This window comes from Perissodus microlepis, chromosome 2 (genome assembly GCF_051167445.1).
Source record: "Perissodus microlepis isolate ML-2025 ecotype Zambia chromosome 2, ASM5116744v1, whole genome shotgun sequence".
NCBI lineage: Eukaryota > Metazoa > Chordata > Actinopteri > Cichliformes > Cichlidae > Perissodus > Perissodus microlepis.
Genome location: NC_140462.1, coordinates 18,510,319 through 18,525,125, shown reverse-complemented (window position 1 = coordinate 18,525,125; position 14,807 = coordinate 18,510,319). Strand labels below are relative to the sequence as shown.

The 14,807-nt window shown below is 38.2% G+C and overlaps 1 long non-coding RNA gene across 1 annotated transcript in view; it reads right to left on the bottom strand.

The window, feature by feature from the left end:
* Positions 1-421: 421 nt before the first annotated feature.
* Positions 422-14,807, bottom strand: part of LOC146392663 (uncharacterized) — a 67,714-nt gene continuing 53,328 nt past the window's right edge. The window contains exon 4 of the long non-coding RNA XR_014802287.1: positions 422-968. This is a non-coding gene — a long non-coding RNA (uncharacterized LOC146392663). The remainder of the gene's footprint in view (positions 969-14,807) is intronic.

Genomic DNA, 14,807 nt, shown 5'->3' with positions numbered 1-14,807 from the left:
TAGTACCTCATCCCTTTCACTGGGAAGCAAGATGAAAATTCTTATTTACTTCCTACTGAGAGCAAAGGAAAGGCATACTTGGGCAAAATGTTCAACTCTGATCATCTTCTGTTCTCACCAAAGTAATGGTTATTAAGCGAAACAACGTTTTTATAAGAATTCCCGCTGGGTAGACATTGGCTGAATATTCGGGGGAACAAATTCAAATTCAAATTCAAATTTTATTTGTCACATACACAGTCATACACAGTACGATATGCAGTGAAATGCTTACACAACTGCTCGTGACCTAAAGAAAAATGAAAAGGCTATGAATAAGATAGGAAATAAATATGACAATTAAAAAGGGTAAATTTAACTGGGAAGGAATAAAATTAAATAAAATATAAAAATTAAAGTTAAAAATGAAATAACTGTACAACACAAATTAGAATGAAGGGTAAATTTAACTGGGAAAGAATAAGATAAAATATATAAATTAAAGTTGAAAATAAAATAACTGTACAACAAAATACACAATACACAGTATAGAAATATATAAGAATGTATGAAGAAATATAAATATATTTATACACAATAACAGCAGCTGTACAAGTATTAAATGGAAATGAAGAAATATAATGTCCATGTTGTGCAATCCACATTTGTAAGTGTCTTGTGCAGTGCAAATATGCTTAAAGTGATTTAAGTGATGAAGTGAAAACAATGTCCAGAATGTTCAGTGTGTGTGTAAGAACCATATGTGTGGGTCAGTACTATGTGGTGGTGTAATTGAGAGACCGTATCGCCTGCGGGAAGAAGCTCCTCCTCAGTCTCTCTGTGTTGGTCTTCAGGGAGCGGAATCGCTTTCCTGACCTCAACAGAGAGAACAGTCTGTTGTTGGGATGGCTGAGGTCCTTCACGATCTTCCTGGCCTTGGTCCAGCACCGTCTGCTGTAGACTGAGTGCAGGTGCGATGGAGGCAATGACTAACAATAACATCAGAAAAAACACAATAAGGTGATTGAGCATTTTTTAACCTTACCACATGAGCTTGCTTTCTGCCTAGTGAACAGCAAGCTAAAAAGTCCTCCTTGGAGGGATATTCGCCTGTTGCAAATGGCTTTGGAGTTTTGGGAGGTGTTTACTGTACAAACTGACTCAAACTCATTTTCTTTGTACTGACTACAAAGAAAATGAGCCTGCATTTAATCTTATTTGCTTAAAGTGAAAAGCAGACACTAGCCATTACTTATTTCGGCTTTGATATCAATGAATTTTGATAAAAATCAACATATGCATTTCAGCAATAAGTTAAAGAATATGAATGCCATATGTTAAAAACGATCACAGTTATTAGCAACTTGAATAAAGTTGCAGTATACTGGACCTGCATCTATCTGTAAAGCTCTGCTATTATTATATACTGCTCCACCTTAACATTAACACTTTGAAAAAGCATCAGACCTCACTGGGAAAACTACACTGGAAATCTATAGCGATATGTACTGAGCAATATGTTATGGATGAAAGGATGCCACATCATTTGATGTGGAAATGGCAAATGATTAACCTATGGAGGGCTAAATTCAAATACACCATAAACAATCAAAGTGATAAAAAATATGACTTTTGGCAAAATCAACTTCATCAGCCCGAAATGGTACTCAGTAGTTTGAGTTTGTATGCACCCCACGTGCTTTATGCATGCCTGACTGTATCAGGGCATGTCCCTGATGAGACAACGGATGGTATCCTGGGGGATCTCCTCCCAGAATTGGACCAGGGCATCTCTGAGCTCCTGGGCATTCTGAGGTACAGAGGTGTTCTGTTGGATTTAGATGGGCCAGTCAGTGGTATCAAGTCCTTCATCCTCCAGGAACTACTTTCATACTTTCATCACATGAGGTCAGGTGTTGTCATACACAAGGAAGAACCCAGGACCCACTGCACCAGTGACAATGGGTCCAAGGATTTTAACCTGCTCTTATATGATAAAAGTACAGGGCAACAGTAGTGGACCTACCAGTTCTGTTATTCTTTGTACAAGTACCTTGCCAGTTGCAGACACACTGGTGGCCCTGTGCTGGCCCATGTGTGGATTACCTCCGGCAAACCTGATCTGGGCCACCAAAGGGCCGTCATTCTTTGCGGTATGTGGGCCATGTGTAAGTTGTGTGCAACCACGGGCCAGTTGCAGACACACTGCTGGTCCTGTGCTGGCCCAGAACAGTTTCAGCTCTGGCCCCAGATGTCAGCCTAATGTGTACCTTAATCAAGCCATGTAATAACAACATGTGCCCGAAAATAATAGTGCAAAAGTAACCTGCCGGAACTTTGTTCAGACAGTGAATGGACTGATTCTTATAGAGCGCTTTTCTACTCTCCTGGATTACTCAAAGCACTCTATACAACATGTCACATTCACCCAACCACACACTTTCTCTAAACTGAGTGCTTCTTAACTACATTCATACACATTCACACTCTTGACATGCAAACTGGAGGAGCCAGGGATCGAACCACTAACCTTCCAATCAGTAGGTGACCTGCTCTACCTCCTGAGTTACAGCCTCCCAGTGGTGAACATGAGTAAGCCCTCACCAGGTTTTGGATAAAGTGTACACTCACAAACCTGTGAAACCTGCATTTGAAAGGTTGGCTACCTTAGCAGTATAGTATTGCAACATGGCATTTGGGTCTTCTAACTAAAATAGGAAAATAGGAACATAAATAGTGCCATCATAGCCAGACCTGGCCCACATCTGGCTGACATATACCCTACCATGACACCAGTCAGGATCCGGGCCAGACTTGTTTTCTATGAGCCTGGACCACATAAACCAAACCACAATGTGCCAGATGTGGCATGCCATCACATAAACAGTGCTATCTACACCAGGCCTGGCCCAAATCGAGATGACATACCACTTACCATGCCAGAAGTCAACCAGCAGTGCCGGCTTGACACCAGACCTGTCTGCCATGTGGGTACACTTGTACAGACAACTTTGTGATTGGCTCAGAGACTGCAGAGTGCACACGTTCAGTGGTTGCAGAAGATGCCCAAATCAATCCTTGACCTTTGGTATGAGGTGTTTGTGCTAATATGTTATGTTGGTTTTCACCTAATTGTCCCATTGCTCTTCAGATGCAATTTTGCAAAACTATGCTGTGCTGCCATGTTTCTTTAGTAAGAAAAGGCTGGAAACCTTTCCAAACCAGCTATACTTGCTCAGTCTTTGTCTAATTGGGCTGTCATGAACTTTAACATTTAACATCCCAACTGAGGCCTTCAGAGTCTGAGATGTATCTCTTTGTTTTTTTTGAAATTTCTCTGAAAATTGAATACACTGACCTTTCTCACATCTTTCTCACTGTAAAATGATTGACTTCAGATTGTTTGGAAATTAGCTTATAACCCTTCCCATTTTGGTGAGCAGCAACAGTTGCTTTCTAATGTAATTGCTGATGTCTTTCCTCCTCTGGATTGTATTGCTTTTTATAGAAGTAGGTACACTTGCTAATATTCACTTGCACTTGGCTGCAATGTATCTTCTTAATTCTTATGGAAGAAGTAAGGATTAGGGTTTTTTTTTTCGTATTTTGGTATTAGTTTTTCCAACTCAGGATGCTCTGTCCCTTTCTTCTGTGCAGTGTCAATTTGTGTAAATTGCCATTCCTTTTCCACTATTATGCACTTTTAAACAGGAATACGCTCCCACATTAAGTTGTGGGGATACTGACTGATTACCAGAAGTGGACAAATGCAATTTGACTATTTACTGTACAAAAAGAGCTGAATATTTTTTTCAATCATAGGTCTCTGTGCACCATCACATTATACCTATGCTCTGATTAATAAGCATTTGATCCATTGACAATTGGCCAAGAGAAGTCAAAGGCAATATTTAATCTTTTGTTAGTAAAGAGTACTTAATGACACCAGTTGGTACTTTGTTTACAGTTCCTTTCATTCACTGAGACTGGAACTCTTGCTGGACTGCAGGGCGATGGCACAGATTTGTTTAGTTAATGAGTCCCCGTTGACACAGTTAAGACATGACAGGCACTGTCATGCTTTCATACACACAAGGAACCAACAGCCCGGTGCCAGAAGCAGACGTCTGTCTGAAAGCTGGCAAAGATTCCATGCTGCAAAGCAGATGCCCAGACATAACAAATGGATTCCATCAAAAACAGAATAACAAAGGCTGAAATTGTTTGAGGAATAAAATTAGAGTTTGATGGCAACTCAAGCAATTTCAGTATTTAATGGGTAGAAAGCTCAGTCTTTGTGACCAGGAAACCCATTCCAAAGTGTAAACTCACTTCTTGTTTATATGCTAAATGATATAAAGGAGAAAGAGGAGAGTTGGCTCAGATTGCAACAATAATCAACAAAAATTGATTGCTGACCAAAATGAATTGTAAACCATGTTTGGGAGCAAGATTGTAAGAAAAGAAAATACAAATACCACACCATAATTATACTAACAAACAAATGTATTTTCTGTATTTCTATTTAAAGAACAGAACCAGTGGATGCAACATTTTGCAAACCGTTATTGTTTTACATGTGATGGCCTGAAAAAGTCTTGTTTGATCATTTGAGTCAGTGCTTATTAACCAATTATTGTAATATTGAATTTAAAGTTGTGGCATTCTCAGATTAAATGTTAAAAAATTCCATCTTTCCTTTACAGATATTGAAGACTAGTCAGAACAATGATTTAAAATTGTCAGATGTAAGCCTTGTACAAAGTCTGATGTCAACACCACAGCTGGGAGTCGCTGCTAAGGATGCAAATCTCAACATCCAGGACCAAACAGCTCCCCTGCAGTCAAGAAAAGCACTTCTCTCCCATTATTTATGAGAATGCTGCAAAGCCAATTCACCTTGTTTAACAGCCTATAGCCATGTGTTCTGTTTGCATCTATTTCCAGGCAGTAAGATGGGGAAATCATTCCAAGGCTTTTCTCATTTTCACACAGGCATATAAACATACATTACACAGCATCTCAGAAAAGTATGCAGTGTGGCAGCACCTGCCTGAATTCCCCGCGGTAACAGAGTAGAAAAGAGTAGAAAATAAATAATTGTCACCAACTTAAGAAGAAAGGGAAATGGGTGAAAAAGTTTAAGTCATTCCTGACAACAATGTTAAAGTAACAAGAAATGAAGAGAGAGGAGTAAATGAAAGGAAAAATGAAGCACTGCTTGACAGCTTTGGTTTCAGAAGTATTGGTGCAGCATTGCAGCGTGATTGCTTAGAGGGAAAGAAAATCAAGTAAACTTTTAATCTTTCATATGCAGTAAAGCTGGTTGGCTTCCAACTTCATTTGCAAGAAAATGAAGGACCGTCCTGTCCTGACATCAGAGTCAAGAGGAAATTGGCCTCATATCCATGGTGGAGTGTGCTTTTAACCAGTTTTTTCATTTAGGGGCCCTCACCTGAAAGCTGCCATTAACTTGAGAAGCAATTAGCCTTCTCTGACATTGACTGTTCTGGACAATGAATCATTACTTCTTTTCATTAAATTCTGAAACCTCCTTTCCATATAACTGCAGCTGTAAGCCAGTGATATTGTTGAAAGGAGGTGCTTAAAGGGCCGCTACTACTTTAACATTACTATGTGAGTGATTGCTTACACCAGTATCAACACAATAGTTGCTGTTCTGGACAGTGGAGTTGCAAGCAGGCTTGTGCTGAATCTAGCTCACACCTGTGCCTGCCAATTACTTTAGATAGCTTGCAGTGACTAAACACTGTGCAAAACCAAAAGAGAGGCAAAATGAGAGAGAAACGATGTTATATAACTGGCAAATAATTTTCATTTTTATCCTCATATGGTTTTTATTTCTCTTTATTAGTTCTCTAATCTCCTACAATTTCATTTGGTAAGATTTGTTGAGATAAGAAAATATATCTTGGTTTTAGAAAAGTAAAATGTCTCCATGAATGAGTGTTAAAGCACTCACATCATGCATTTTCTTTATTTGATTCGAGTGCTTAAATCCAGAGCTGCTAAACATTTTGAATCTTCCCAAATAGTTTGCACTTACAGAACCTATTTACCTTAGAAGTTCTACACAGTGCTTCACTGTGTTCTTTTTAATGCATACACTCACCGGCAGCCACAGACCAGTGGACCTAAGGACATTTTAGAAGGTGGAAGGGAATTGGGTTGTGTCTCTGAAGTGACAAGTACGTTATAGGAAAGATTTGACAACTTTTAAGGAATTACCATACACATCACATGGTCGTAGCGAGTGCTGTACTCAATGCAAAAAAGGGGAAAACATTTTCAATAATCATTTAGCAAATACAATATTATTCTCAAATCAAAATCAAAAAGGCTTTATGTCTTAAATGGCAAACAGACTGGTTCCTATGTAGCACTTTTCTACTCTACCTGAGTAGCTTCATATAACTTGCCTTGTTCACCCATTCACACAAGCACTTTTTTCTTTGCTTTTTCTCCACAAGTGTTTTCTGTCTAACATTCATACTCCAGTGGATGCAACAGAGAGCAACTTGGGGTTAATATCTTGGCATGCAGAGTGAAGCAGTCAGGGATCGAGCCTCCAACTCTCCGATTAGTAGATGACCTGCTCTACTTCCTGAGCTACAGCCACCCAAGCCACCTAAAAGCAAGACTGTTATATCCCTACAATCATCTCTGAATAGGTGATGTGGGTATTGACAGAAAGGATAAGATAATGAGCATCCTCCAAGGGGTGTCCGGGCTCTCTCTGAGAGATGAGAGATAAGGTGAGGAGCTCAGTCATTTAGTAGGGGGGAGAGTGGATCCTCTGCCCTTCTGCATCGCAAGGAGCCAGTTGAGGTGGTTTAGGCATTAGGTTACGATGCCTCCTGGATGCCTCTTAATTAATGTTCTTCAGCATGTCCAAGTGGGAGGAGACCTGGGGCAGACCCAAGACAGACTGGAGATGAGTGTTTCTCAACTAGCTTGGGATTGTCTGAGTTCCCTCTCTCCTCTTCAAAACCCTCAAAAGAGCTAGAGGTGCTGGCTGGGGAGAGAAAGCTCCGGGGGACTCTATTTACTTTACAGGTGGGTTTTAGATTGCATTTCTTGCTTTAATTTATTTTTTCATTCCTTTATTCATTCATTAATTTATTCATAGCAGTGCATAATGTAAGTGATATTAGGTGTAACGCAGAAAAAAAATTATATCTACCCTGAATTCAATAAATGTAAAAGAATTTACTTTTACTTGCTCTGAATAAGAAGCATAAGGCTTCTTTTGAGGCTAATCGTGGGCGTTTTGTTGAACAAAAATAAAGAGATAAACCATCTAAGAAGCAAACATATCTTTACCAAGAAGAATCTCAAAAGCAAATTCACATTGAATTAATTAAAATGCCTTAACTCTGGAACCTGATACTCTGCTCTTGACCTGTTTGTTAAAACAATTTCAACAAATTTCTGGGTTAACTCAGAGCTATCAGAAAATATTTAAATTCAGAAACCTATTAAATATAAAATGTTCAGGACTAAATGTACTAAAATAGTGTATAAAACACTTTCCAGAACCAGATGTTAATGAGAACAACCAGACCTACTTTTACATTTAAGTTAAACCTGTGCTATTACTTGCACGAGCGAGACAGTGAGGTGGCAGCTGAGAGGATAATGAAATTTTGCATCTACAGAATAGTCTCTGTACCATGTTTAATATCTTTTTTGCTCTGAGTGCGGCTGTTGATGTTACCTCAGATAAATTTGCTGAAGTCACGAGTTCATTTTCCTCCTTGAAGCTTTCATCGAGTTAAACAAATTCTTTCAAATAAATCTTGAATTTAGATGACATTCATCTTTGTATATTTTAGTCATGCACTCTCCCGCCAAGTTCTTGATCACAATATCCTGTGAGACCAGGGACCAAAATTCTCTCTCTCTCTGAGCTTGCTATTTTCACAAGTTGTGACAGTTTCCACTCAAAAACAATCAGGAGTCTGATTATACAACTAATGTTATAGTAAGTAATATGGTGCTGCATGAAATTCTTTCAGAGTTATGTAATATAAATAGATAATGTTGTAGATTAACACTGGTTAAAACTATAAACTGTGTATTTAAAATGGACATTTCTACTGTGACGTCAGTACTAAAGTCCCTAAATGTAACCGTTTATAATTGTAACCATTTATAAATAGCTGTTAGACAGGTGAAAACTAAATGAATAGAAAATGTTCTTCAAATTGAACTTTTCCTTATTCTTTTTCATTTATAGTACATACAGATACTGAGTGCAACCCTTAATTCAGCAGTTTGTAGAACCACCTTTAGCAGCAATACGTTTTGGTCCCCTACTCTTTACCACTGTTGCCTCAGATAATTGAGGTTTGCATGCATTCATCTATACATGACTCTCCTAAGCTCCTAGCAAGCATTACAATCAGGTTGATGTCTGGACTTTGACTGGGCCAATGCAACGCACTGATTCTTTTGTTTTTCAGCCATTCTGTTGTAGAGCTGCCTGAGGGGAATCATTGTCCTGTTGCATGACACAATTTGGAAAAGCTTTAGCTGTTGGACAGCTCACATTTGACTCCAGAATACTTTAATATACAGAGGACTTCCTGATACATTCAGTGACTTCAAGATACTGTAACAGTCACAATTGTGTGGTGTCTCTTTAAGACAACCTAAGTTGTCTGTCTACACGTTGGGTGAGTGCCGAGTATCTGGTTGTGTATATGGGGGTGTCAGCATACACCTGAAAGCTCTAGATATGCCAAAACATCTGCGCTTATAGAGTTATTTACACTTGCTAATGATCAGTTGATCAAGTGCATTTGATTACTTACTCTCTTTATTCCTGTGGAAGTTTTACTTACTGTGCTTTCATTAGCTGCATAGAGTCCTGTGAAAGTTTTATTTTTTCACATGACATGTTTTCAAGTAACCCCTGTGAACCAAAGCTACATCTATAGACTATTCTAATATTTTAACTCTACATGATGTCAGTAAGAGGAGAGCAAGGAAGCCCCACCTCTCTGCTATTGAAACCTTCTGTTTATGAGGGGCAGCCAATTCAGATAAAAGAAGACAATGTATGCTGTTGTCAGTTAAGGTGTCGTTATTACACATTCGTAGGGTTAACTATACCTATAATAAAGATTATTAGAATATGAAGATTTTGGTTAAATCAGATCAGAAGAGGTATCATACTAATAATCGCTGTAAATATAGTCACAACTGTGTCCCTGTGTTGTCTGTGTGAATCTAAATCAAATGCCATGTCTTCTAACCTCTGGTGCAAGCTGCATGACGATAATGATTAGATTCCTTCAGACTTTTTGCACTATTAAATTCACGGGTATTATAACGTAAGCATGTTTTTTTTAATGACTGTAAGCCTTCTTGTAGCATAATCATTATTTTGAGCTTAAATGCATATTAAAGTGCATCTGTGTCATCTACTGAGTAATGTACACTGTTTAAATCTCAATTAATATTAAATTGGGCTTAAAACATTTTCTAATTTATGCAGTTCACTTTTAAGAAACTACACATCACACCATATGCTCTGTTATTGGCTTAAAACTTGTCTGGTCATTATCAGTTAGTCAGAACAGTAATTGAGATAACCCAGTGCAGTCACATTGCTTCAATATTTACCCAACGAGCCTAACATGAGAATGAGAGGCAAGAAGTTAAGGATTCCCTTTAACATTCTTGTGTTTTCCTCTCAACCTGCTGCAGTCATTCCTCTCCACACCAGCGGTAGCTTCAAGCAAACCATAAATAATTCATTGAAATGGACACAATGAATACCAATTCTTTCATATTGCCCTGCACTATCATCAAGGCTGATTGCTCAACCTGAGGTCATCAGTGTTATTGGTAGCAATATGTCTGCAATACTAAGCAGTCAGTTTGAACTGCTGACACAAGCGTTCGTCAAAAAAAGGAAAGAGAAAAAAACACTGCATTTAAAGTAAATGAACACAATGTGTTAAAACAGATTTCTTTATCATGGTAAAGTCAAACAAGTTGGTGCAATATATGCTGATGGTTATATATTTTAAACTCTCGAGTCTCTGCTAGAAGTGAATTTGAGATCTGTCACTAGATAGAATTGGCATTTTATGAGGGCAGTCACAGAAGCTGGGCCATGAGATGGTATTGTTAAATGTAATTGCAGACTGTTGGTTTGAATACCAGCAAGCCGCATAATGGACCCCCAGGGCAACTTGACATGCATGGACACAGTTCAAATTGGCTGCTGGATTTGTAGAGATTCATAATTCCCCAGCCCACTTTCAGAATCAGAATCAGAATACTTTATTAATCCCTAAGGAAATTATGTGGTTGTGTGTTTTGTCTGTGAATTTACAAGTTCACCGAGTGGATAGAGGAACAAATGTAGATTATACCCAAATAAATTATTGTAACAAATAACTCTAATTAAAATTCATTCCTGGGAACAAACCCGTAAATGGAAAGAACAAGCCTTCTTATGTCTTATGTCCTCACCTCACAAAGTTGACACAATGGATGTGATTACTATAATTACCAATTACCAATTGAGCTGACATACAGCAATATAAGCAGTAACTTAGAGCCCTGTTTCAGATCAACTGAAGAAAATAAGTCAAATATTCTCTCTTTCAAACTCTGATTGGGTTTCTGAAATAGCATTTAATACCATTTGTAGTAAGTGTCTGGCTTTGAAGGTGCTTAGTATTTCACTATGTTCAGTTGCTGGTTACCAGTGTAAACTCAAAGATGTTTATCACTGGGAATGTCATGCAACCGTTTTGTGGCAGGCAGGAAGAGGACCCCAATGCAACAAAGAACAGAAGCAAGCCAAGGGTTTAGACCAGGACTGTCCAACTCTAGCCTTCGAGGGCCAGTGTCCTGCAGGTTTTAGATGGGTCCTTGATCTAACACAGCTAATTTAAATGGCTAAATTACCTCCTCAACATGTCTTGAAGTTCTCCAGAGGCTGATAATGAACTAATCTGATTCAGGTGTGTTGACCCAGGGTGATATTTAAAACTTGCAGGACACTGTCCCTTGAGGCCTGGAGATGCCCACCTATGGTTTAGACACACAAAAGGAGATTAGGGCAGACTGGACACACCTGGTGAACACAGCTGAACAGAACATAATACATACGAGATTAGGGACTATCAAAATAAGACAAGAAGTAACAAACACTGAGACAAACAGAAAGATAAACAAATACGGAGACAAGAGTAACTAGACACAACTAAATGGGAAAACCAGACAACCACGGGGACAGGACACAGAGAGACAAGCCAAACAGAAAGGATATAGGAATATGTAGAAACTCAAGATATACAATATAAACTGAAAACAAACCAGGAAAAGCAGATTCAAAAAGATCCAAAACCCAAACGCCTGGGTAAACCATGACAGTGACTGATTTAGTGCAAATTGTAATTTTTTATTTATCTTTTTATATTGATTAAGTAAGATCATGTACCACAATATTTAAGGCCTCAGTCGAACTGGGAACCACCAGTGTGTTTGTGCGGCAAGGGGCGTTTACAGGTTGCTGGCAGTTGCTGTGACACTAAAGCCCCATTCACACAGGCTTAGAGACCTGTTAGTGCAGGTTACGGTCTGATGAGGTGTGTTGATTGCAGGAGTAAACCCTGCCTTTACTCTGTTTGCCTCAAACTTTTTCAAGTTTCACAGCAGCTTGGAGAGCAAACGGAGAACATATGTAGAAAAGTGAGTATCTTTCATTTAATATGGATGACCATGGCAATCTGCTAGTAAAAGGTTTTTTGGTGCAGCGCCCTGTTTTTAAACTGTAGACGAATGTCACTTAGTGACTGCCAGCAACTAGTCCAGGACTACACATTTGTCTCTAGAGGTTGTCACAGGGTCACTGACCTGTCTCTAGTGTTATGTTAAACTGAAATCAGAAAACATAATCTTTCTTTATATAGAATATTTTTGTTCTAACCAAAGAAGAATCTGTTAAAGGTCTGCAAAAGTTAGTGCCACTATCATTATGATGAGGAACTAAAACTATAGGTGCTGCCATTTGTGACATCTGATCTTTTACTAAAGATGCTAATATCTTCTGCTAGCACTGAGCAACACTACAGCTGTTTATGATGTGTGAGCACATGTCTCAGGGCAACTATGACAACAGCTGAGTGGAGCTGTACTAATGAACATCTATCCTGATTTTGAACTGATGCTGAGGCCATGAACTTTTTTCTCATTTGAGTGATTGTGTATAGCAGCTTTGTTTGGTACTGGCGTTGCACATCGATACTGGCTTTTTATTTATACTTCTCCTAAACAAGGGAGTCCTGCTTATTGTCATCTTTTATTTTGTGTTTCTCTGAGCTATAGCCAGTGTAAGTTATGATGTTTGTTATGCTGTTTAGCTGGCTTTTGGCCTGTTGGATGTTTGGCTAATCATTTCGGTTTTTGTGTTGCACTGATTCAATTAGAGCGTTTATAAGGAAAAATCTATCATGTAGTGCCACTTTTTGCAACAATATGCATATTTTTAAAATTTTTAAACTCTTTTTTTCCACCAAAACAACTTTTATTTCTCTGAACTTTCTTCTTTTTCTAGAGCATGGGGTGGCATATGAAGAAAGTCTCCCACTTTTAAATTGCTTCAGAACTGTTCACACATAACTTGCACAGCCTAATTCTTCAAATAATTACCTTCAGTCTTTATGCAAGTTGTTAATCATTGTTTTATCATTCTTTCCTAGTCATATCTACAGAAGAGGTTAATGTATTTGACCTGCACTTTTCAATGTTAGCTGGGAAGTTTGAGGATACAGAGCTGAGTCATTGGAGCAGTATAATGATGTATGAGTCAGAAATCAATAAATTTATTTTTTAAGTGTTTTTGCAATGCTTGCAGGTGGTTTTACATTACCTTTTGACACTTTCCAGTCTGCTTACCATCGAAAGAACATATCATCTTCACTTGGTCAGCATCTATCTGACCTCCGTTGACATTTGACACTCAGATAACTTTTAATCTGCTTCATATAACAACAACTGAAACCTGCACACGAACTGTACCATCACTCCGTTTATACAAAGCAAAATATAACATTTTGCTGAATGGCCACGTCGACTTAGAAATTCAAACTACAGAAAGTATGACAACTATTAAAAGTAACAGTGACATTTTCAAATTGTTTTCAAGATTTAATTGAAGACTGGGCCAAGGAAGAAAGTAATACATAGACAAAGAATACAAAGAATGGCATATACAGTCTTTTATTCTCACAGACTGTGAGTTTCCTCTCCAGTGATCTCAAAGTCAATTGGAAAACTTTCAAAAAGCCTCAAAGTAATTTGCTAGTTTACTAGACAAAGCATGAGTAATAACTGATTCCTGCCATTTGAAGGAAGCAAAGCTGTATGTCACATACTACACATCTGAAACTTATTTTGTTATGTTTTGTTTACTCTGTGAGAAGTGTGGTTTGGACAGCAAATTGTACCAGAGATGAAAATGAAATATGCCTCTAAGTCTAAATATACAATAGAGTTTCTTTATTAACTGTTTTTTTGTTTTTCAACGTGCATGCAACTTTCTACTTATTATTTTGACTTCTTGCTTTATGGGACTATAGACACATAACAAATAGAGCCTCTCCAAACTGAAAGAAGAAGACTCCGTATTTCAAAGCAACACTTCTGTCAGATTAATGACCACTTTAAGTTGTGCACCAAAATCTGCACTCTCAATGAGTTGTAAATGGAAGAAAAGAAAGTCAATTGTCACGCCATTTGCCATTTAGATGCAGATAAATCTACCCAGTGTTATGATGCTTTTTATACCCAAAGCCTTTTGTTTTCCTTTTCTAGTCCTACATGTCTTTATGTCTATACAATGACAAGATGATAACCTATTTTTTCAGCATGTTGACATGACAGACTACTCAGACATTACTCAATACCAGCAGGATACAATAACACAGATCTGGCTCTCCCTTGTGCAATATGCATTTCTTCCTGTATCAGCACAAATAGCTCAAACAGAAGCAAAGACACACATATATACTCCACCTCAGGCATTAGCTCTGTCAGCAAAAGGGACAACAAGTGTCCCAGCACTTGTTTTTACAGGAGATCAAAGGCCATTAATTAAGACCTCTCTGTATATACATATATATGTCTACCAAAAAAAATTCTTAAAACTACACCTACACAGTAATATTTTGCAATGTACTGTTTATAAGTTTGGGGAAGAAGTCTGAAGAAAATACTTGGATGACTGTCAAAACATTTGAACAGAATCAACCTTTTGGGATTTACTTGACTGGATGATTGAGCATGCATGAAGACATCTTAACTCAAAATCAAATTTGTTTTCGAATTATATAATTCCTATTTAATAAAACAATGTAGCCATTAAACAAGTGTTCCCATAAGGCAGTGGTACCCAAACTTTTTTTGCTAGGCCCCCCTTTGTTTTACAAGAAAAATGTTCTAATATATATTATTTGTATCCCACTGTAACCTTACTGTATAAAGAGCTAACATCTCCAAAATGTCAGGAGTAGTTAGTCATTACAACAAGTGTTTGTAAAGTAAAAATCAAGAATGTGGGATACTGTTTGTCCGTGATTTGAAGAGCCCAGCGCGTGCTCCCGACGAAGGGAAAACCAATTCTGCAGGGGAGACCTACCTTGGTACTTGTGCAGGTGAAACCAAAGGGAAGATATGCTTCACCATATTTTCTAGTCTTTGGCTTAGAATGAAGTTGGTTTGAAAACATATTCAGCGATGTTTCATCTCCTGCTTTGCGTTTGTGTGGGTGCCCCGTGCTAGCA